This window comes from Sceloporus undulatus, chromosome 11 (genome assembly GCF_019175285.1).
Source record: "Sceloporus undulatus isolate JIND9_A2432 ecotype Alabama chromosome 11, SceUnd_v1.1, whole genome shotgun sequence".
NCBI classification, from domain to species: domain Eukaryota; kingdom Metazoa; phylum Chordata; class Lepidosauria; order Squamata; family Phrynosomatidae; genus Sceloporus; species Sceloporus undulatus.
The window spans coordinates 629,474-653,917 of NC_056532.1; positions in this window are offsets into that span (position 1 = coordinate 629,474).

The following is a 24,444-nucleotide window of genomic DNA, read 5'->3' on the forward strand; positions in this document are numbered from 1 at the left end:
GGGGGGTCCGGACCCCAAGAACCCCCCCCCTTGGCTACATCCCTGCTCCTCATGAGTTTTACCAACTCAAAGACAGAAGCACAAGGGACCTAGTACTGAAATGGCAAGATGATAAAACATGCATTTGGAGGGGAGATGATGGGACCTGGTTCAATACCTGGAGCGGTTTAGACAGTATAAGCCCAGACAATGAGTATCATTGGCACGACCTCTCCGCTTTGTAACTTTGGTGTGCAGTTCATCTTGGAGAAAGTGAAAGAAACATCCGTGCAATGATTTCAAGTGCTCACAAATATGATTTTTAGAAAGGATTGTTAACACAGTCGTAAGATAGTAGTACCATTTTGATCACTAATGAGGACCTAGGCCAGTGATGGCGAACCTATGGCACGAGTGCCAGAGGCGGCACTCAGAGCCCTCTCTGTTGGCACACATGCTGTCGCTCTAGCATAGAGTTTGCCAGAGTTTCTTACTAGATAGCCAGAGGGACGTGGCACTTTGCAATAAATAAGTGGGGTCCAGGTTGCAGTTTGGGCACTCGGTCTGTAAAAGGTTCTCCATCACTGACCTAGGCCTTGATCACACTTGGGAAGATCCTGCAGGAAAACGAGAGTTAAACGCGATTTAAAGTACATTCGAATTTAAACCAAACTTGCAAATTTGGTTAGTTTATCACACTAGGAACTGTCAAAGTGAAATAACGCGAAGTTAATCCGAATGCAAAGCAGAGAAAAACAGCAGTCATTTTTACTTTTGGGTTGTTCCGAAAGTGAAAAGCTCCCGGTTTTCTCTGCTTTGCTTTCAGATTAACTTTGCATTATTTCATGTTAACTGCGGAGTCGTGTGATAAACCTTGAGCATTTCCAGGTTGTTGTTTTTTGGTTTAAATATCATCTATCTCCCATTTTCGCATGGAATCTCGCTAGTGTGATAAATTCCCTAGATGAACATCTGAAAGGGAATAGGCCTGAAAGTCAATATTGCTGGGAAATGGTGGTATAAGTCAGCATGGTGTAGTGGTTTGAGCATTGCGCTATGGTTTTGGAGACTAGGGTTCAAATCAGACAAGGGCAAGAACCCCCCCTTGGCTACGTCCCTGCAAGGAGACAACTCTCCCAGTAAGGCTGACATAGCCCAGTGGAGACCAAATATGTTTCGCTGGTATAGAATGGCAGCTCTTCCATGGCTCTCCTGTTGGTTGGTAAGATTATTTTTGCAGGCTCCACTTCTTCTCCTCCCCAGTACAAAAAAAATCCCCAAACACACTGTTTCCCCATGAGGCCGATACTATAATCCTTTGCACGATACTCCTTACATTCTTGTAATTGACCTCTGTCAGAGCCAATTTCTCTCTTCCCCATATTAAAAAGAAGTCGCATAATTAGCCTTTACCGGCGGCCGATTCATTCTGCTATGATTTCCTTTGCACTTTCTTCTTTAACAGACCTTCATCTCCTATACTTTGTGCATCACACAAACAGGCCTCTGCTCCAAAATGCGAGTCTGTTTTTTCCACTTACTGATGTCCCCTCTTTGCATCCGCATCTTAATAAATGCATTACAAATGAGCAAGTAGGAAAGAGTAAGGAAACGACGTTTTACTTTTAAATGCTAATTACAAAGCGCGGGTGCATTTAATATGCGGGGTGTTCTGTCAATTTTTAATGTTTATGCCAAGTGTAGTCTTCAATTTAACATGAGCTTTTAATCCTTTGAGTACTAAATTGCCTTTTTAATGCCTCCAGCACAACATTGTGTTTGCACAAAGTCAGGCTTGAAAAATGTATTCAGTACAAGGTGTGTGTGTGTGTGTTTGTGAGTGTCTATCAGTGTCAGAGAGGGGGAGAGAGGGCAGAAGTGTATAAGTACAGCGCTCCCGCGTCATACGCGGGTGCGCTTTACGCGGCTTGAGCATACGCGCTCAAGCCGTGGGGCGCACGCAGGGAGGAAGGGGTGGCGCGTCCCATTCAATTGAATGGGCGCGCACGCCCGTTGCACCCCGTGTGCCGCCACGCCGCCATGCACAAGCCCCATTGTTTCCAATGGGGCTTGAGCATAGGTGGAATTCGCCTTACGCGGAGGGATCTGGAATGGATCCCCACGTAAGGCGAGGGCCGACTGTAATGGGGTTCTTTGTAACTCCTATTAGAAGTAGTGATAGGCTCAGTTTGGACTGGATGGGATTCCCGTAAATTGAATAAGTTGGCCAAAATGCAATATACTTCCTTGCCTGGGATTTTTTATTCTTGGACTTTAGTTCCCAAAATCCCGCAGCCAATATGGTGGGAACTCAACTGATGTATCTAAATCAGAGGCAGAACCTCCATGGCCCCGCAAACTTTGCTGGATTACAAGTGCCTTGCATTAGCCATTTTAACTTCAGAGGCTTGTGATGCTCACCTCAAATCGAAGGAGAGTGCCACAATCAATGCGACTTCTTCTGACCCTCCAGCTGTCCTCAACTCACCTTAAAACTGCACAAATAAACTTTTGTGGACTAAAGCCCACTTCATGAATTTGAAATATGCCCTGGTCCAGAAAACTGTCATCACCAATTCTTTCGTCTTTAAGGGGCCTGAAGATTCCTTTTGGTATAATGCACAATTTTCTTTTTTTGTCGTAAAATATGATGAGTGCAAATGTAAGGTTCAAATAAACCTATGCAGTGTGCAAGGTAGGGAGCATTGCTGAGATGCTTGCAAAGGCCAGGCAGTGGCATTGCTTGGTAGGATCCATTGATCGCTGACTAACTTTAATTGTTCCGTCGTTTCGAAAAAAGCATGCAATCTGAACATTTTCTTTCTGGTTTTACTATTGCATCAACTTCTTAAATGAAATGGGACAGGGGTCTATTAGGCAAAAGACCATTTCCCCCTATGATTTCCATTTTAAATGGGTAGCCAAACAAGAAAGCGTGAAATCATAGGACTGTTTCTGTTTCTAATGAAAGAAAAACGATCGTCCCGTGTAAGAAGTAAGCAATTCAAGGTTCTGCAAAATGACGGCATATCATCATTTCTAACATGTCACATCAAAGCAAGCGACAAAGCAACTGGCAGGATCTGGTTGTTGACTAGTGTGGTGTGGGAACATCTAAAAAGCACGCATTGCATGTTCAAACATCAAGACCTGAACGTATTAAAGCTTTGTAATTCTTGGACACTACTAGATAACGGGAGGAATATTTAACCACAGAAAGGTAAATCCACAAAATAGCCCTAAAGCGGACATGTATTACAAATTAGAAAGATAGGTCAGCTGAGTTGTAACCTGTCAAACAAATTGAAATTAACCAAGTTAAAGGTCTGGGAGGACGGACAATTCAAATTCTCTTGGGTATTGAAAGCAGTTACTATGCCATACTCACAATCATGTCGATATGGCCATCGGCCAAAATGTCCCTTCCATGCTGTGCCAGTTAAACAGTCAGCTCTCTGTATCCATGGGTTCTACCATCCACTGCTCAGGGACATAGCCAAGGGGGGGGGTCTTGGGGTCCGGACCCCCCCTTCCATTAGAAAAATGAATGGTGTGTGCTGCTGTGCCGCCGCGCCCAAGACCCATTATAATGGTGGCACTTAGTCTGGACCCCCTCTTCCTAAAGTCCTAGCTACGTCCCTGTGATATGATAACCCTGTTTAAGTCTTTAAATGGGTATCACATTGAGGATGGAGCAAGCTTGTTTTCTGCTGCTCCAGGGAATAGGACATAGAGCAATGGATGCAAGCTACAGGAAAAGAGATTCCAGCTCAACATTGTGCGACAGTGTGTTCGACAATGGAACACACTCCCTCAATGGAGAGTGGTGGAGTCTTCCTCCTTGGAGGTCTTTAAACAGAGGCTGGATGGCCATCTGTCAGTGATGCTTTGATTGTGAGTTCCTGCATGGCAGAATGGGGTGGGACTGGATGGCCTTGCAGTCTCTCCCAACACTATGATTCTATGGCCCTATACCGAAAGCCAAAATAAAGCTTCTTCAGGTCACTTTGGAGGTATGGTGTTTGAATGATGCATGCATCCAAAGAGTCTAGAAGCTACACCAAAGCTGCATTCCAGTCCTTAGGACTGGAGCGTGGCTTTGGTGCGGCTTCTGGACTCTTAGGATGCACGCATCATTAAAACAGCATACTTGCAAAGTGACCCGAATCAGCTTTATTTTGGCCTGTCTGTGTCAGGCCTATGATTCCTACCGACCTCAGCTGTAGACTACCCAGAAAAGCCTCCAGGATTGGCCTTTTAGCACCTGCATCTCCATCATCATTGGCATCTTAGCCTCTTTGCAGGACTGGGCTGCAGGGGCAGAAGGCGTCATCATCCTGCAGCCTTTCTTTAGGAGGCCATTAATTTCGATTTAGAGATAACAAATTGATTGGGGGGGGGGGGCTCACTGCTTTGAAGAGGGTGCAGGGCCCGGTGAGTCTGTCACAGCATTTTCCAACTGCAGAATGCAATCGCCCAACAGCAGGAGAGGAAAGACATGGCTGCTGGGTAAAAAAGCAGGAGCAGAGAGAGGTTCAGAGGGAAATATGATAAGAAGGAGGAGGGGAAGGAGCCAACGCCAAAGCTCCCACTTCCTCCCGCAAGTTCATTATCACCTAACCTGCGAAATGTGTGAAATGGGCTAGATGCACCAGTGCCTCTTTTAACCTCCCAAGGAGGAGGAGGAGGAGGGGGGGACGAGAAAGAGAGAGGCGAAAGTCGCACATCATTAAGAAGGGAATAAACGATACCGAGGCACCGAGCAGAAATGATTTGATTAGCAATTTCCAGTTTTGAAAAGACCTGGATGCGAACCAAATGACTATACAGAAGGTGCGATGGAGTTCTTAATTGCCGGAGCTGCACAGGGAGACGCAATGATTTGTGACACATAATACAGCGCACTACGCGGATGCTAATAACTGTTAATTAACTGTGGCAGTGATATACTCTTCAAATGCACATATGAGTTACCATAATTTCTCAATTAGAATCTGCACTATTAGGAGTCCAAAGGAGGAGGCTTGATGGGTGTAGAAGGAAAATAATCATCCATTTATTTATATATTTATTTATTTTTAATGCAACCTTCCTTTGGAGTGGAGTGTATCTCCTGTTCTGGAGCCAAGCAGCTTGAAAATGCTAGGCACTAAAAATATACTCCTGCCAAAATGTGAAACGTTTCCTGAATGAACCTTTTCCTCTGGAGAAGCGGTTATTAATTCTAAAAGGCTGTTCTTGCGCCATGCCATCTGGCAGGCTGCTAAAAGTTCAGGAGATTCGGCTCTGCAGACATGCTTCTTGGATCCTGCCAGCACCAGCAGCATCCCTCGCGCACGAATGCTATGCCTCCTGCCTAGCCACCCTTCCCTCCCATTGGACTTTATCACACGGGAGGAATTTCTCTTGATTTCGAATGAAAAGAAAGTGGGGCCGGAATGCGTTTACGTGAATTTGCTAGTTTGGCGAATTTATGTGAATGCGAATTGCGTTTGAACTGGCTCCCCATTGCCCGAAAATAGCTTGCTGTGGCCCGAAATTGCGTGTGATCACCTCTCACGCAATAATGTGAAACCCTATGATTGCGTTCTGACTGACTTCCCATTGCCCGAAATTGCGTGTGGTAGTCTATCACACAATAACATGAAACCCCATGATTGCATTCGGACTGACTTCCCATTGCCTGAAATTGCATGTGGTAGTCTATCACGCAATAACGTGAAACCCCCTGATTGCGTTTGGACTGGCTTCCCATTGCCCGAAAATAGCTTGCCATTGCCCGAAACTGCGTGTGATCACCTCTCACACAATAACGTGAAACCCCATGACTGCGTTTGGACTGACTTCCCATTGCCCAAAATTACATGTGGTAGTCTATCACACAATAACGTGAAACCCTATGATTGCGTTCGGATTGACTTCCCATTGCCTGAAATTGCATGTGGTAGTCTATCACGCAATAACGTGAAACCCCCTGATTGCGTTTGGACTGACTTCCCATTGCCCAAAATTGCGTGTGGTAGTCTATAACGCAATAAAGTTAAACCTCATGATTGCATTTGGACTGACTTCCCATTACCCAAATTTGCGTGTGGTAGTCTATCACGCCATAACGTGAAACCACATGATTGCGTTCAGAATGACTTCCCATTGCCCAAAATTGTGTGTGGTAGTCTATCATGCAATAACGTGAAACCCCATGGTTGCATTCGGATTGCCATTGGATTATACTTCCAATTTCCCTTGTCTGATCATGTCCATTGTGTTTATGTTAAAAAAACATTTGAGTCACTCTCTGTGTGTGAATGCAGGGGAATCTAGGTTTTGCAGGTGTGACACTATGGTCAACCATGACAGAGTTGGACTGGAGGACTTAGGTCAGTGATGGTGAACATTTCCAAATAGTGCAAACATCTGAGTATATTGCCATCTAACCCCTTCTTATTATCATATCTAGTGATGGTGAACCTTTTAGAGGCCGAGTGTGCAAACTGCAACCCCAAACTCACTTATTTATTGCAAAGCGCTATGCCCCTCTGGCTTTCTAGTAACAAACTCTGGCAAACTCTGTGCTGGGGCAACGGCACATGTGCCCACAGAGAGGGCTCTGAGTGCCACCTCTGGTACACATGCCATAGGTTCGCCATCACTGACTTAGGTTCTTAGAGAGAACAGATTAGCCGAAACCGCAAATAATCAAATCTGCAAAAGTCAAAGTGGCAAATGTGGAGGGGCAACTGTACAGTCAAATTACAGAAAAGGTCAGTTTGGTTAAATATTAGGCAAAAGTGCTGCAGAACAAATTGTCTCAGAAGGCATGGACTCACCATGTTAGGTTTTTGAGCAGAGGCTAGATGATCACCTATCAATTATATATTTTAACCTACGGATTTGTGCCGTGAAGCCCAAGATTTCACTCAAAACAACACAACTTCACAATTCGGCTTGCCTACTCAGAGTTACCTCTGAGTAGACAAGGAGAAGCTCTCATTCTTTTGTGAAGTTGTGCAAGTGCCACTGGTTCGCTGGGACTTAGGGTGCATCTACACTGCAGAATTAATGCACTTTGACACTGTTTTAACACCCATGGCGCAATGCTATGGAATGCTAGTTTTGTGAGATACGGTATTTAGCTTTCTCTGTCAGAGAGCTCTGGTGCCGCAATCAACTCCAAATCCCAGGACTCCAAAGTTGTTGTCAAATTGGATTGTGGCAGCAGCCTTACTCTCATGCAGCATTTGGCAAAGTTCTCTGGGGGAATCTCAATCAATTGCAATAAAATCCAGTGTATTGGATTTTGAAGTATTGATTATTGGCAGGCCTCGCAACCTGGATGACTTAGTAGCTGGTGGCTTTGTTGGCAGCCTTATTACACCAAAAGCTGGAAGAGGAGTGAGGTGCCAGCTGGCCACAGCTGCATTCGGCAAGCCTGGCACTCCTAAGGGAGAGCGATGGTGGTTGTACTGGCAACTATCTCAGGTTTGTTGCTCTTGGGAACCTGCGATTGGATGCTTTTCCCCTCTCTTGATATAGAAGAACTGGGAATGGTCATCTGCTCATACATCCACAAATGTATTTGGTACCTTCTAGAGAAGAACCAATGTGGTGTAGTGGTTTAGGCATTCAACTATGACTTTGGAGACCAGGGTTTGTTTCCCTGCTCGGCCATGGAAACCCACTTGGTGACCCTGTGCAAGTCAGACACTCTCAGTTCCAGAAACCCCCACAATAGGTTCGCCTTCGGGTGACTGTAAGTCAGAAATTACTTGAGGCACACAACAACAACAAACCAACTGGAGCCAACTATGGGCTCAGACATCAAGCCTCACCCCCAGGAGTGTCCTGGGCTGGTAGTTATCTAGGAGGCCTCACTTAACTCTTCTTGATACAGTTACACATAGGCACATTGTTTCAGAGATCCCTAGATGGACAGATGTGTCTTGCTTTTCCTCCAAAATTCCCTTTTCCTTTAGTAGGAACACTACAACTCAGAGAGCTGAGGATGTTTAGCCTGGAGAAGAGAAGATTAAGAGGTGATATGATAGCCCTATTTAAATATTTGAAGGGATGTCATATTGAGGAGGGAGCAAGCTTGTTTTCTGCTGCTCCAGAGACTAGGAGCCGGAGCAATGGATGCAAGCTCCAGGAAAAGAGATTCCAGCTCAACATTAGGAGGAACTTCCTGAGAGTAAGGGCTGTTCGACAGTGGAACAATCTCCCTCAGAGTGTAGTGGAGTCTCCCTCCTTGGAGGTCTTCAAGCAGAGGCTGGATGGCCATCTGTCAATGGGGATGCTTTGATTGTGATTTCCTGCATGGCAGAATGGGGTTGGACTGGATGGCCCTTCTTGGGGTCTCTTCCAACTCTACGATTCTATGATTCTATGACATCTGTCAATCTAGGGATCTCTGAAACAAAGGTACCCATGTGCAACAACAATGGGATCACACCCAGTATTTCCCTAAGTTTACTGAAGTCAGCTTTCCTAAAGTCTAGGATATGCATCTGACTATGCTTGGCTTTCCAAACATATTTATATTTATATGCTTATATGTTTTAGGTTTTAAGAGCATTCTAATCACCGGTGGCAACTCTGTCCCTTGCAGGGACGTAGCCAAGGAGAGGGCTCTTGGGGTCCGGACCCCCCCCCTTCCATTAGAAAAATGAATGGTGGGTGCAGCTGCGCCGCCGCACCCAAGCCCCATTATAATGGTGGCACTTAGTCTGGACCCCCCCTTCCTAAAATCCTGGCTACATCCCTGTCCCTTGCTCAACATTTCAGTAGATCTTTAAAAAGTCCTATCTAAGATTGCTTAATGAGTATTGGCCACAGAGCAGAGGAAGCCAATGCTGGTGTGGTTTAGTCAGCTGTTAGCTTTATAGCTTTGCCTCTGTACTAAAAGTGACAAGTTGAACACATTACAGTGAGCTCAGATGCGTTATGTAGATGAAGCCTGCAGCAATATCTGCCTCCTCTCCATTATTTATGACGTCTATATAATACAATAGACTGAGATGTAAACCATTGTGGTGCCGTTTGTTTTCCATGCTTCCAAAAGTGCGGGCGCATTTTTACAGAGAATTGCATCTCTGTTACATATTAATCAAAAGCCCCGTACATGGGGCTTTTATGCGGGAAAACTAAAGGGAGAGAAAGATTAAAGTGCGCGGCTTTTTCCTCCGCTGTCAAGGACAGGCCATAAAATCATAATAAAGGCTTCTAAATAATGTGCATCTGACAGGCCTTGCTTCAGCCACAGAGTCCTTTACGGGGGTTAACTACAAAATAACTCCCAGTGAGTGATTGGGAACAGGCCTGCGAGTAATACTCTAATGCCAATGGCTACATAACTCTTTGCAAAGTTCACTTGGCACGGCTTCTACCAACTTGGCAGAAGGAGACCGTTCTTCACACCCAAGTCTCTCTGCTCACAGGAAGGCTGCCTTGAAGAACTTACAGGCTGCGGAAATCTGTGTTTCCACGAAGAAAAGGCCAAAAGGCTTTTTAAAATGGTACCCAGCTGTTAATTGAGAATGGCAGACCTTTGCATTTGCAGACGGTGAAAACGCACCCCTTTTCATTTATGACTATGGAAGCCAAAGTCACAGTAGAATACCCAACGGTGGTTTTAAGATTTGGTTTCTCTAGTTTAGGTGGTTTGGAAGGTCAAAAAGCACCATTTTACTCAATATTGGATTTTTATCAAATATTATTTTAATGAAAGAATGAACTTTGGTGTGAAGTCGAAGGCTTTCATAGAATCATAGAGCTGGAAGAGACCCCAAGGGCCATCCAGTCCAACCCCATTCTGCCATGCAGTAAATCCAAATCAAAGCATCCCCATTGACAGATGGCCATCCAGCCTCTGCTTAAAGACCTCCAAGGAAGGAGACTCTATCACCCTCCGAGGGATTGCGTTCCACTATTGAACAGACCTTACTGTCAGGAAGTTCCTCCTAATGTTCAGGTGGAATCTCTTTTCCTGGAGCTTGCATCCATTGTTCTGGGTTCTGTTCTCTGGAGCAGCAGAAAATAAGCTTGTACCCCACTCTCTTCCATGCCAGCATTCTCTGAAGATGCCAGCCACAGATGCTGGCGAAACGTCAGGAAGAAACGTTTCTAGGACATGTCCACAGAGCCCGAAAAACCCACAAATAACAAAAATAATGATGGAGATTCTAGACAAATCCAACCTAGACAATGAAGAAGCAGTAAAAGAGGTCCCATACCTGGCAATGAAGAAGCAGTAAAAGAGGTCCCATACCTGGCATCAAACACTGATAGAAATGGGGACTACAGTCAGGAAATCAGAAGATTAAGAATGGGGAAGGTGGCTATGAAAGAACTAGAAAAGCTTCTAAAATGCAGATATACAACTGCACACAAAAGTCTGAACTGTACACACCATTGTTTTCCCTATTGCCATGAAAACCCTGGACTGTTAAGAGAGTAGATAGGAAGAAAACCAGCTCATTTGAGACGTGGGGCTGGAAAAGAGTGCTGAGGATCCCCTGGACAGCCAAGAAGAGAAGCAAATGGGTCCTAGAGCAGACCAAGCCAGAATTCTCCCTGGAGGACAAGATGACACGACTGAGGCTGCCGTACTTCGGACACTTCATGACAATGCATTGATCCTTGAAAAGGACAATGGGACTGAACAGACAGGCCAAAATAAAGCTGCTTTGGGTCACTTTGGAGGTATGTTGTTTAAATGCTGCATGTGCCCTAAGAGGCTAGAAGCCATGCCAAAGCCACGTCCCAGTCCTAAGGACTGGAGCACAGCTTTGGCACAGCTCCTGGTCTCTTAAGATGTGTGTATTATCATTGGAACAGCATACCTCCAAAGTGACCCGAAGCAGCTTTATTTTGGCCTGCCTGTTCAGGCCCGGTAATGCTAGGAAAGGTGGAGGGAAGCAGAAAGAGAGGAAAGCCACATGTTCTTGGGTGGACTCTCTTAAGGAGGTCACGGTTATGAGCTTGCAAGAACTAAGCAGAGCAGTGGAGGAAAGGGAGTCTTGGAGATGTCTCCAAGACGTCTTCCACATGGGTTGAAATCAACTCGAGGGCAGTTCACAACAAAAAATTAGGTCTTAATTATTGTATATATGTGTGTTGTGTGCCTTCAAGTTGTTTCCGACTCATCGTAACCCTAAGGCAACCCTATCGTGGGGTTTTCTCAGCAAGGTTTGTTCAGAGGAGGTTTGCCACTGCCTTCCCCTGAGGCTGAGAGAGTGTGACATCTTGCTCAAGGGCACCTGGCTGGTTTCCATGGCTGAGTAGGAATTGAATCAATGGCCTGTTACAGACAGGTATAAAGTATGGACTGGATTCGTACTAGGGTTAGAAAGGGGTGTCCCTTCCGGATGTCCCTAACCCTAATACGGACCGAGTCCGTACAAAATGGTGGCGCCCGTTCCACATGGGGGCCGCCATCTTGACGTAGTGGATGCTTTGCGCCCGCACGTTGTGCGGCGCATATGATGCCATGAGTGCGCCATTGGCTGCAGCGTGGAGGAGCCACACTGTTTGGATGCTGGGGCTCCTCCGCACTGCACCCTAGTCTCCAGAGTTGTAGTCCAACTCTCAAACCGCTACGCCACTCTGGCTCCCTATAGTTATTGCATATCATTTCAGAATTGTGTTAGCAAAGAGCAATATATATATATACATTGGGCAGGGAACCGTCTAACTAAAAAATTTATGTACAGCGCTGTGTAAACTTACAGCGCTTTATAAATAAAGGTTAATAATAATAATAATAATAATAAAATAAATAAATTTAATTGGACATTAAGTTTGCTTGATAAAATTTATGTTACGAGAATTAAAATAAAACACAGCTAAAATCAACAAATTGTGACATTAAAGCACAATTTTAAAAACAACTAAATAAGCTGTCGTATTAAAACTTCACACTGAATTAAAACAGTTTAGAAAACCAGATAAATTCTTTCTTTCTTTCTTTCTTTCTTTCTTTCTTTCTTTCTTTCTCTTTCTGCCTGCCTGATTAGAGATCAGCAATACAAAATGTTTTGCAAACCACCGAAGCTGGGCTTCAAATTTAAAGAGCTGTATGATGTTGCAAACAAACCATGTGCCCATTTTTCCAGAGCGCTGCCTTGTTGCATGCATCACCAACGCCTCCTTCAGACCACTGATAAGCTTGTGTATTATTAACAGGTCATGCAGTGATTATTCAGACAATCACCAAATCACTCTGATTGCCTTTAACTTCAAGGAGGCAGCATGGAACTGTGAAATTCAGATAAGGCTCCACTGCCGCCACCGCCATCGCTCTGCCTGCAACCTCCTTTCCCAGAAGCTTGAAAGTCTTGAAAAAGCATCAGAAAAGGAGCAGATCACACTCAGAGATGGAGGCACTAAGCGTATAATTTCCAGCTCTCCAAGGAGCATTAAATCCTGCCATTGCTGACTTACCAGTAGGAGATGGGACATTACATTTGCCCTTCTTATCACTGGCTAATGACCATTAGGGGCACCAGGGAGAGTTCACACCTGCTGCCCAACAGGAGCCCAGTTGGAGCCCAGCAGGTGGCTTCAGGATGGGATCTGCTTCCTCTTTCATTAGAAAGGCTCTTCTCCTCCCCACCTTTCCTTTACTCGGGAAGGAATTCATTGCATGATCAAATGACCCTGATCTAGAGAATCAAGGAAGCTGTTTTGACTTCTCCTCGACCAGCAGGGTCATAAGATAATCATGAGATCAGAGAAAAAAGGTCCAGATAGTTCATCAGACTGTTTGAAACTGTGATGAAGAGAGGCCCCAGGGAGGGCTCTTAGCAGAAGGAGTCAACCCTCGCCAATCCTATCATTTGGAGTTTATCAGACAAGGGAAATTGGACGAATAATCCAATGGCAATCCGAATGCAATCATTTAACGTTATAGACTACCACACGCAATTCGGGCAATGGGAAGTCAATCTGAATGCAATCATGGGGTTTCACGTTATTGTATGAGAGGTGATCACACGCAATTTCGGGCAATGGCAAGCTATTTTCGGGCAATGGGAAGTCAGTCCGAATGCAATCATGGGGTTCACGTTATTACGTGATAGACTATGACATGCAATTTTGGGCAATGGGAGGTCAGTCCGAACGTAATCATGGGGTTTCATGTTATTGCTTGATAGACTACCGCACGCAATTTTGGGCCATGGCAACCTATTTTCGGGCAATGGGAAGTCAGTTCGAACGCAATTCGAATTCACGTAAATTCGCTGAACTAGCGAATTCACGTAAATGCGTTCTGGCCCCACTTTCTTTTCATTCGAACTTAAAACAAATTCCTCCCGTGGGATAAACTCCATTTGTCTCCAGCAATGGGCAGCCAGAGGTCTATTGCCTCCTATCACTAAGCTGTCATGGTTAATAGCCACAAAGCTATCCTTCTTGAATCCATCTAGTGCTTCTATAATAATAATAATAATAATAATAATAATAATAATAATAATAATTTGTATTTATATTTACAACCTGCTAAAAGCCACTTAAGCCAAGAGTCATCTCAACATCCCATGCTAATCTATTCCATATTTCCTGAAGGATGGGAAGCCAGTTCCACTTCATGATGCTGATCTGCAGTGCTTTGTTTCGGTACAAGCTCAAAAAGAAAGCCATAAGTCCTTAAAGTTTCTTTCCTCGATGCCCTCCTTTCGCAAGATCAACACTTTACCCTTTTGAGAAGCAATGGCCAGAAGTGCTTGCAATAGTTCAAGCATGGCTGCAGCGCACCACAAATTTGACATTAGGAACTCCACTAGGCAACCATTTGGTACCAGGCTCAGCCCAAAGTGTTGGCATTAGCCTTCAGTGACCTCCAGACAACACCAACAAAGGAAGATGCTTTGGCCTTAAGAACAATAGTAGCAATAAGTGATTCCTATTCAACTCGATGGGGTGCCGCAGGGCCCCATCTTGTCCCCAATGCTGCTCAGCATCTAAATGAAGCCAGTGGGGAGGCTTGGGACCGAGTTACTTACGGGGACGCATCTCCCTACATAATCCGCCCCGAAATCTCCGAACAACGGGGAAGAATTTGCTGGAATTAAAAACAACTAGACTAGCCTCAACCTCCCAAAGAGCTTTTACCATGGCTGCTCCAAGATTGTGGAATAGTCTCCTGGAAGAGATCTGTCTTACTACCTCCTTGGAGACCTTTGAAGAGGGCAGTTAAGACTGATCTCTGCCGGTGAGCATACCCACCCGATCTTGTGTAAGACACACAGATCCACCTCCTTGAACAGAATTGGGACATCTTTATCCCACAGTCGCTTCTTGATACCTTGTTTTTAGCTGCTAAATCCTTATGTATTTTATTGTTGTGCTTGTCCTTGTATTTTTATGCTAGGTTGTAATCCCGCCTCGATCCACCTGGGAGAGGCGGGAATATATATATTCTCTACTTCTCTACTTCTCTACTTCTCCCTGTTGTAAGAATCCATTGAGACTGTGAAGGTCCTGGAGTCTAATGGGCTGGATGAGGACAAAAACTGAAGCTGAATCCTGATAAGACAGAGACTATGTGGATTAATCTTCGTTCGTGAAGCAAAGCCAGAGATGTGGATTAATGGTTGCTAAATCCAGGAGTTGAGTGAGGAACCTACTCTGGATGGAGTTACACTCCTCCTGAAGGAACAGAAGCAATACATTTATTGTTATTTAAGGCATTTGTCATTGCCCCTTGACTCACCGGAATACTAGGCACTATGTTTTAAAACAGCCACAAGACAAATCAATGGCCTATTTACCGCAACCATTTCCAACTAGTGTCTGAATGCCAACAGGACGTTAAGCATAGACTTCTATGACATGGGAAGAGTGACCAGGAAGGTTTCATTCCATGCGCCTACCAGCCACACTTCCGCATCAAAGATTCGACCAAGTCAGTGGCACGGTTGTTGTTGTTTTTTGTTATTATTACATCAATGTCTATGCCACTCATCATATTTATGAAAGAGATGCTATTGCTGCATGTTCCAATAGACTTTCCATTTCTTGTGCCATCTGTCCTATATTCATGCTGTTTAGATTCTGTCACTACACTACAACAAAAGCATTGCGGTGTGTCTGCACTGGTGGCTACTGGCTCCTATGTTAGCGGGCTGGTAAATCCATGCCCAGGTTTCATACAGGCTTGACAAGAGTTATCCAAGGGATATGTTCAGCACATTGAAAGGCTTTTTCCAGATGCCACAGATGACTGGAGGCAACCACGTGACTTTTACTGAATGCCACAGACTCCGTCATCTGTTCCTGTGCGCCGAATACAGAGGAACTGTGGTTTGCAAATGGCCAAAGATGTACATCCAAATGCTAATCCCAACTAGATGCTGACTCAGTGAGATTTGCGTAAGTACTAACTTATCATTCAGCAGCTAGTTCACTACGTTTAACTGGAGCCACCTCTTTCTTTTAGGCCAAAACTATTGGAGACGGTTGCTTATAAACGTAGGTTTCTGCCCCATCAAAGAAACCTATTTGATATTAAATCTCTTTCTTTGCTTCCCTGAATCCTCTTGTACACATTGCCAATTTTTATTAGATTTCTCTTTTTAATTCGGAGGCTGTGCCTGGCACACTATGCCATGATAAAGATAAATCGTCATTTCAGATGAACGTACCTCTCCACAAATCCCCTTACGGGCATATTTTGATGGATACAACTTCCATCACCCCTCATAACTAGGCTGGTAAGAGCTGACGAAAACTAGAATCTAGCATTGTTTGGATGCCAACAGGTAACCAGCTGGTACTGATCTAACATCTGCCCTACCTTTAGTTCTGTTTTGTGCCGCTCCCTGCTCTATGAGTTTTAGCACCCAAATGCTCCAAGGATGGGAAGCTGCCCTCTTCAACTATTGGTGTGTGGACTCCCTCCAACTTAATTCAGAATTTGCTCATCATTTATGAGCTTTCTTAGCATGGGTGGGGGAGGAATAAACACAGCTGTTTTCTAACGTTGGTACACATGCGCTGGTAGTGTGGCACACGTGCGACTGATCATACTGCCCTTGGGAACTGTACTTCCTAGCGCCAGCTGTGGCTGAGCGATGCAACAAGCACCTTCCAAAATGCCGCAAGCGGATATCTTAATTTTAATTTTATTTATTAAAAGACTTCTATCTTGCCCTTTATTGTATGCCAGCGTTGCAAACAATATAAACAATTCAAAACGTTTCCTGGTTAAAAGGATCAATAGATTGAAAAACATAAAACGTATTAAACATGGCGACCATTGAAACCACTTTAAAAGGCTTGGAGGTCTTTAAACAGAGGCTGGATGGCCATCTGTCGGGGATGCTTTGAATGTGAGTTCCTGCATGGCAGAGGGTTTGACTGGATGGCCCTTGAGGTCTCTTCCAATTCTACGATTCTACGATTCTGTGAAAAGAGACAAGTTAAAGTCATGTGCCTGTATAGTTGAAATTATATTCATCCCCAAAGGCCTTCATAAAAAGCCATGTTGTTTTACCTCGACCCAAGCAAACAATCCATGTTAGTGCCAGAATTCAAATATATGGTCACGTTAGAGTCAGTATGTAAAGAGATCTTGTAGCACCTTTGAGACTAACTAAGGAAAGAAGTTGGCAGCATAACTTAAGTCTACTTCTTCAGATGCATCTACGGAAAGCTCCTGCTGCCAACTTCTTGTTTTAGTTAGTCTCAAAGGTGCTATAAGATCTCTGCACAAATGTTAGTGCCAGTTGGGCTCCAAGGGGAGGGCGTTCCACAACTGGGGTATCACAACCGAAAAGGCTCTCTACCATGTCCTCCCATTTTGTATTGCCTCAATTGGTGGGCATAAAGACCCTCTTGCAGACCTTGATTCTCAAGGAGGGCTCCTTTAGTCTTGAGGTCCTGAGCTATTTAAGGTTTTAAATGTCATTGTGAGCACCTTGAATTCAGGTCAGAAGACAATAACATTAGAAGAAAGGCACACAGAATCTAAAACAATGTCTTACAAAGTGAGTGGGACATGATAGGAAACTATGGAGTTGATGCAACACAGAAGATTAGCACATAGAGAACTGTGCTTGAAGTTATCCAAGCAGGAGCCTTCCCCAGCCATTTCCCCATCCAGAAATGTCTATACAAGCTCCTGGTTTAATTAATTGGAAGAATGGAGATGGAGCACATACGTGTATCTTTGCATGTGCATCAATGGCTGTCATTTAAGATAGCAATAGCAACATCATGTACATTTCTGTACTGATTACCAGGGAATTCAGCACTCTCTAAGCATTCTACAATGTGTAAGCCAATTGTCGCCAACAAGCTGGGAACTCATTTGACCAACTACGAAAGGATGGAAGTCTGAGTGGACTTTGGATCCCAGGGCTCCACGCTTGACTCAAACTTCCATCCTTTTGGAAGTCAGTAAGCCAACTGCCCCCAACAAGCTGGGAACTCATTTGACTGACCTACGAAAGGATGGAAGGCTGAGTGGACCGCAGAGCCCTGCCTGGGATCGAACTCACAACCTTGTGGCTGCAGTACCGGCATTTAGCCATTGTGCCACCAGGGCTTCTAAATACTACTACTACTACTACTACTACTAATCTTTTATTCACCTCTTCCCATGGATCAAGCCACCAGATGACTGGACACCAGGTAGTCCATCTGCCTTGGTCCAGGCCTCTGAGGGAGAGAAGAACTGCTGCAGGGACGTAGCCAGGATTTTGGGAAGGGGGGGGGGGGGTCAAAGTCAAGGCCCCCCCTTTAAAGGGGGATTGGGGGGCGGGGTGGGCGCCCCCACCATTCATTTTTTTTAATGGAAGGGGGGTGGGGACCCCAAGACCCCCCCCCCCTTGGCTATGTCCCTGACTGCTGGACCTGATCCCCTTCCCCACTGCCATTCCCTTCTCCTTTAGTCGTATCTTTTGAGATTGTAAACCTGAATAACTATCTGCAAGCCACTCTGAGAGCCTTTAGGGCTGAAGAGCAGGGTATAAATACTGGAAATAAACAAATAAAGTAGGAAAACCACTGCCTCCAAGCCTTGCCTGTGGACTTCTCTTTGGCCACTGTAGGAAACGCAATGTGGCACTTTACGACCCTTCTTTCTTGGCAGGACTATTCTTCTGGAAGGTATAATAAGCATCGCTACCATTGATAGACAGGCCATGTTGAATCAAGGCTCCCACATTGACTGCGGGCAGACGCTACGACTGGCACAGGGCTGGGAACCCAGCTACCTCTGCAATGCGGCCGTGCCCTTGTGCCATTTTGTGCCGACTTCATGCACGGCCTCAGCTGTCTCTATCCCTTTTAACCAGCTTATTTGTCCCCTCTCCGTGTGCTTGCAAAACAGCGGGAGCAGCCTAACCCTGACTCCGCAATGAAGTATTAACTCATACCCAACACAGTGTGTCTCCAAGGACCTCCCTGGCCCCCTTCGTCATCCTATGCTGACATTTTAATCGTGCTTTTGTGGAAGCCGGCTGGCTGTATGTCATCAGGAATGGCTCGGTGAGGGGCCAGGGAGGGCTGCCGACTGTGGCGGCTGCTGAGGGACGCAGCCTATTCTGACAGACTGAGCAATAATCTGAACTTACTGCACTGAGCCGGTGGGACACCAGCCGGGTCGCTTTATCTTCTTCATTAAAGTGTGTTCAGGAAAGGGGGAAAAAAATCCATTTTCCTTTAAAGTCTCAGGAACAGATGGAGTAAAATTAATTGCGCCATTAAGTCCCGATAGACAATACCAGAGTGGTTTTCTTTCAACGGTGCATGTGTGTTACAAAGTGCTCTCCGTAAAAGGCAATTACTGCAACATTTGCCATAAAATAAAGGTTGCTTTAATGGGCAATAAACACAGGCTTCAAATTTTGTATGAAATGGGTCTCCAAAGGGTGCTGTTATACACAGCTCAAAGGCACAACCGACTTTACTATTTCAGCTCTGGCTCAAGCTCAGCTAAGAGCGAACAATGATTTCTAAGACCCTTGGATATACCTTTTTTTCTCTCCTCCTGGTAGAATTATGCATGTAATGGTACCTCATTGCAGGCTCTTTCCATACTCCCTCCCCTTCTTTTTATCCTGCTCAGGAAACCATGGTGAGGGGAGACTCCACCAGCTGGCTTTCTGGCTGCATCAATGGCTTGGAAAAGAAAGGCAAAGGCAGCAGAGGCATATGGAGAGCAGACAAGGAAGAACAGGTAGATGGAAAGGGGGGAAGAGGGGAAGTCGCTGGAGGATTCTTGGCTTCCACATGCAGGAAATAACAAGGTCTGATTTCTTCATATAATTGCCCTGACAGCTAGGAAAAAGGTTCCATATTTCAGTTTCAGGTTGAGGGGGGGAAAGAGAGGAAGGCATCCATTGGCAGCGCAAGCAGGGCCAGACAGATGCTGCATGATGCGCGGCATCCAGCGCAGATGTTCACTTTTGGTTCGTCAACCGAAATAAGTGATAAAAATTAAATCTCTAGTCCTGATTTCAGCTGGGTCGAGGGACGTTCCCGTAGCATTTGAGGCATACTCGCTAAGGTCCATAACAATAGGGTATTTCAATACAGTCAGGCCTCTGTGTCCACAGAGGTCCAGGGACGAAGCCCCAGCCCTGTTTACGTATTGGAAGGGTGTCACACTGAGGATGGAGCAAGCTTGTTTTCTGCTGCTCCAGAGAATAGGTCCCAGAGCAATGGATGCAAGCTTCAGGGAAAGAGATTCCAGCTCAACATTAGGAGGAACGTCCTGAGAGTAAGAGCTGTTCGACAGTGGAACACTCTCCTTCCTTGGAGAGTAGTGGAGTCTTTAAGCAGAGGCTGGATGGCCATCTGTCCGGGATGCTTTGAATGTGAGTTCCTGCATGGCAGAATGGGGTTGGACTGGATGGCCCTTGCGGTCTCTTCCAACTCTACGATTCTATGGAATACCAAGGGCGCACTGTATTGTAATTTAGCTAGTGGGAATGAGAACACCATGTTGTAGTCTCCACACCTAACCACAGTTCTTCTTCTGCTACAGGATTCGTGCTTCTAGCCAGCTAGTCTCTCCAGGTAGGAGATTCTACTGTGTTCGGCCTTCTCCAATTTGTTCAGCAGTGAAACAACTGTGGTTCAACAGAGGAATAAACTCTTCTTCTTCTTCTTTTAAGTTTTTAAGCAGAGGTTGGATGGGCGTCCTTCAGCAGTACTTTAGCTGTGTTTATTTCTGCATGACAGGAGGTTGGAGTATAGAAGCATAGAATCATAGAATCGTAGAGTTGGAAGAGACCCCAAGGGCCATCCAGTCCAACCCCATTCTGCCATGCAGGAAATCCCAATCAAAGCATCCCCATTGACAGATGGCCATCCAGCCTCTGCTTAAAGACCTCCAAGGAAGGAGACGCCACTACACTCCGAGGAAGGAGTGTGTTCCACCATCGAACAGCCCTTACTCTCAGGAAGTTCCTCCTAATGTTGAGCTGGAATCTCTTTTCCTGGAGCTTGCACCCATGGATAGATAGACTACATGCATAAGGAAGGGAATAAGCAAGCTCTGCGTATTGTTAAATCTTTTTCTTCCGTGGGTACATTCGGTCACACAGAGAGATTGGCAGGCCATTTCAATCCAGTCTTTAGAGAAGGGCAGTGGGATACACTTCACAGGCTGTGAAAGGTTTGGATTGCTAGGCGCAGACAAGGATTTGAGTGCTTTTAATATTCACATGAAAATTACCACATTTCATACCTCCTAAAACTCTGTGTGAGACCAATTGCATCTTGGCTCGGAAATATGCATTTTCCTTAGGCTTGTTTTGCTTTCTGCAGAAATAAAACGCGCACGGAACCTAAGCATACCATTTAAAAACGTGAACGATGTGGGCAAACAGGTCAGTCTCTGAGCCAGAGGATAAATAGGCACAAACCAGATGTTAGGAACAGGAATACACAAAAGCTTGTTGTAGAACAGTTCAGTGTTCCTCGGCAATCTGTTTCAGACCCCAATACAGGTGTCCTTGCACAAACAACAAACAACAACAGCAACAAAAAATCCTACAAAGAAATAAAGACTGGAGAAAGAAATAGCAAAATTGGAATATATTCACAAACTCCAGTCCACCAACAGTGGATTGAACAGAGACAACAGTTTCATAGCGTACTACACACATAATAACACTAGCTAAGCCCCCAACCCTCCATCTTCATGAGGGCTCTCTTGGACAGTTCATCCCATCTCCTTTCTCGTTCCCACATGATATTCCAATGCTCCCACCACAATTCATATGTTTATTTACTTTCCAAGGCTTTAGGCAACGTCCTTCCTCTTGCTTTTGTCCCCCAGGTCTGTTACAGACTGCCAAAATAAAGCTGCTTGGGGTCTCTTTGGAGATATGCTGTTTAAATGATGCATGCATCCTAAGAATCCAGAAGCTGCACCAAAGCTGCGCTCCAGTGCTTAGGAATGGAGTGTGGCTTTGGCGCGACCTCCGGACTCTTAGGATCCATGCATCATTTAAATAGCATACCTCCAAAGAGACCTGAAGCAGCTTTATTTTGGCAGTCTCTAACAGGCCCCAGACCTCATTTTCATCCCCACATGTTTTTCATTCCTATCGCTATTCTTACATACAGCCTGCTTACATCAATCTGTCCCCCAGATCCTCAGCTTAAGATATGTACAATTTTAAAACGCACACAAGCATGTGTGGCGAAAATGAAAGTAGGCACATGGATTAGAAAAATAAATGAATAAAAGCTGTATGTACCTTGGGTAAAATCTATATGGAAAACAAATGCTTATTGCCACTAGGGAGAGTAAACAGGATTGCTGCAGATCCCAGGACTGAAATCATAGAATCATAGAGTTGGAAGAGACCCCAAGAGCCATCCAGTCCAACCCCATTCTGCCATGCAGGAAATCACAATCAAAGCATCTCCGACAGATTGCCATCCAGCCTCTGCTTGAAGACCTTCAAGGAAGAAGACTCCACTACACTCCGAGGAAGGAGTTTGTTCCACTGTCAAACAGACCTTTCTGTCAGGAAGTTCCTCCTAAGGTTGAGGTGGAATCCCTTTTCCTGCAGTTTGCATCCATTTCTTCAGGTCCTAGGATATTCTATGGACGGCAAGTGTGTAGTCCAAGGGGTTCATGAAACCATTTAGAGCGTTCAGTGTGGCCTTGAGACCTACACAGCCCCAAAATCCTAGCCAAAATAGGTGGACTTTCTGCTGGGGAAAAAAGCTTCTCAATGACCCACTCACTCCCCTGCAAACCCCACTAATATTCAAGATTTTACAAGGAAGGCTTTAACCATATATAGAGCAAGAAATGTCAGATGTTCAAGCTGGACTCAGGAAAGGAAGAGGCAGTAGGAGCCATGTTACAAACGTACGATGGATAATGGACCACACTAATAATAAATTCAACCTGTGCTTTATAGATTACACGAAATCCTTTGGTTGTGTAGCTCATGGGAAATTATGATTTACTCTAAAAGGAATGGCAGCGTCACAACTTCCTATTGTCCTGATGTGTGACCTATACCTTGGATACCTGTCAGGATACAATATGTGGAAGCAGACATCACTTTACTTGATATGCAGACTATAAGTAACGTTTGCACACAGGAAAATCCTGCTTCCTTCTCTGTCTCTGATGTGCAGCTATTGGTTTAGGAACATGCATTACAGGTGAGAAGATCTGTGCAGTAGGGGAGGTCAAGAGGTTTCAAAGCCCAAAAGGAAAGACACAGATTGTGCTGCTGCAGTGAAGATAATAAACAGAGGCCTGTTCCAGACTGCCAAAATAAAGCTGCTTGGGGTCTCTTTGGAGGTATGCTGTTTAAATGATGCATGCATCCGAAGAATCCGGAAGCTGCACCAAAGCTGCACTCCAGTGCTTAGGAACTGAGTGTGGCTTTGATGTGACCTCTGGACCCTTAGGACCCAGGCATCATTTAAATAGCATATCTCCAAAGAGACCCAAAGCAGCTTTATTTTGGCAGTCTGTAACAGGCCACAGAGAGTATAAATGGGCAACATGGCAGAAAGCGAAGGGTTAAGTGTCCACAGCCATTAAGGGCATCCTTCAGTTTCATATCTGTTTTCCCTTACAGAACATTAAGCTCAGTGGGACATCACAAACCCCCATGGTGGGGCCATTAAAAAGAATCAGGTGACACACAGACCAACATCACTGCTGCCTTCACACAGCAGCAGCTTTCACAACAGTTTAATGTTACCAGCATCGGCCCCTAACATTTCCAAAATGAGGTTAAAGCTGTACTCCCTAAAAGCCCACTGACTGTAACAGGGTCATGCTTGTGGCAACAGGAGTGTTTAACATATAAATGAGCACCACATGACCTCCCCTGATGTACACTGTTTTAAGTCGGAGTGGCGCAAGGTTGGAGGGTGCCTTGGGCAAAGTGGCCCCTTGATGTGTCCCCTCTGGTTTTCTGGCAGCAGCGGGCAGAAAGGTCTAGGAAACACAATTTACATTTCCCATGACATCCCAGAAGGATCAGGGACGTAGCCAAGGGGGGGGGGTTCTTGGGGTCCAGACCCCCCCTTCCATTAGAAAAATGAATGGTGTGTGCTGCTGCGCCGCCGCACCCAAGCCCCATTATAATGGTGGCACTTAGTCTGGACCCCCCCCTTCCTAAAATCCTGGCTACATCCCTGGAAGGATTCTACATCAGATGCATTGTTAGGAGTAGCCGCTTGCACATCACCAAAACTAGATGAAAAGCATAATGAAAAATAGAAACAAGGTGGGCTATATCAGTCCACATCGCAGCCAGAGGATGGCGAGGAGACAGATTATACATTTATCCAGGTATTTGCTGTAACAATTTTCTAGTTGCCTGGATGTGCTTTTTTCATGTTTGTTGCACTTGTTGTTAACTGTCCTTGAGTTAACCACAACTCATGGTAATAACCCTGTGGACGAGGCATCTCCAAGTCCCTGTCCTCCATTGATTGACTTTGGTCCTGTAAATTCATGCCTTGGTTGAGTCTGCCCATCTGGTGTGGTCTTCCTCTCTTTCTGATGCCTTCTAACTTTCCTAGCATTGTTGTCTTTCAAACGAGTCACACTTTATAATAACGGGACCAAAGTACAAAGGCTTCATTTTTGTGACTTGGAGAGATCATGACGTCGAGGGAGATTTCTGGCTTGTTCTGTTCTAGGACCCATTTGGTTGTCTTTTTGGCTGTCCATGGTATCTTCATAGAATCAAGGACGTAGCCAGGATTTTGGGAAGGGGGGAGCTCCAGACTAAGTGCCACCATTATCATGAGGCTTGGGTGTGGCGGTGCAGCAGCATTTTTTTATTATGGGAGGGGGGGGCCCGGACGAACACCACCCCCCCCCCCCCCTTGGCTACGTCCCTGATAGAATCATAGAATCACTTTTTCCAGCACCACATCTCAAATGACTTGATTCTCTTCTGTCAACATTCTTCACTGGTTTCTCCTGCTCCAGAGAACAGGACCCAGAACAATGGATGCAAGCTC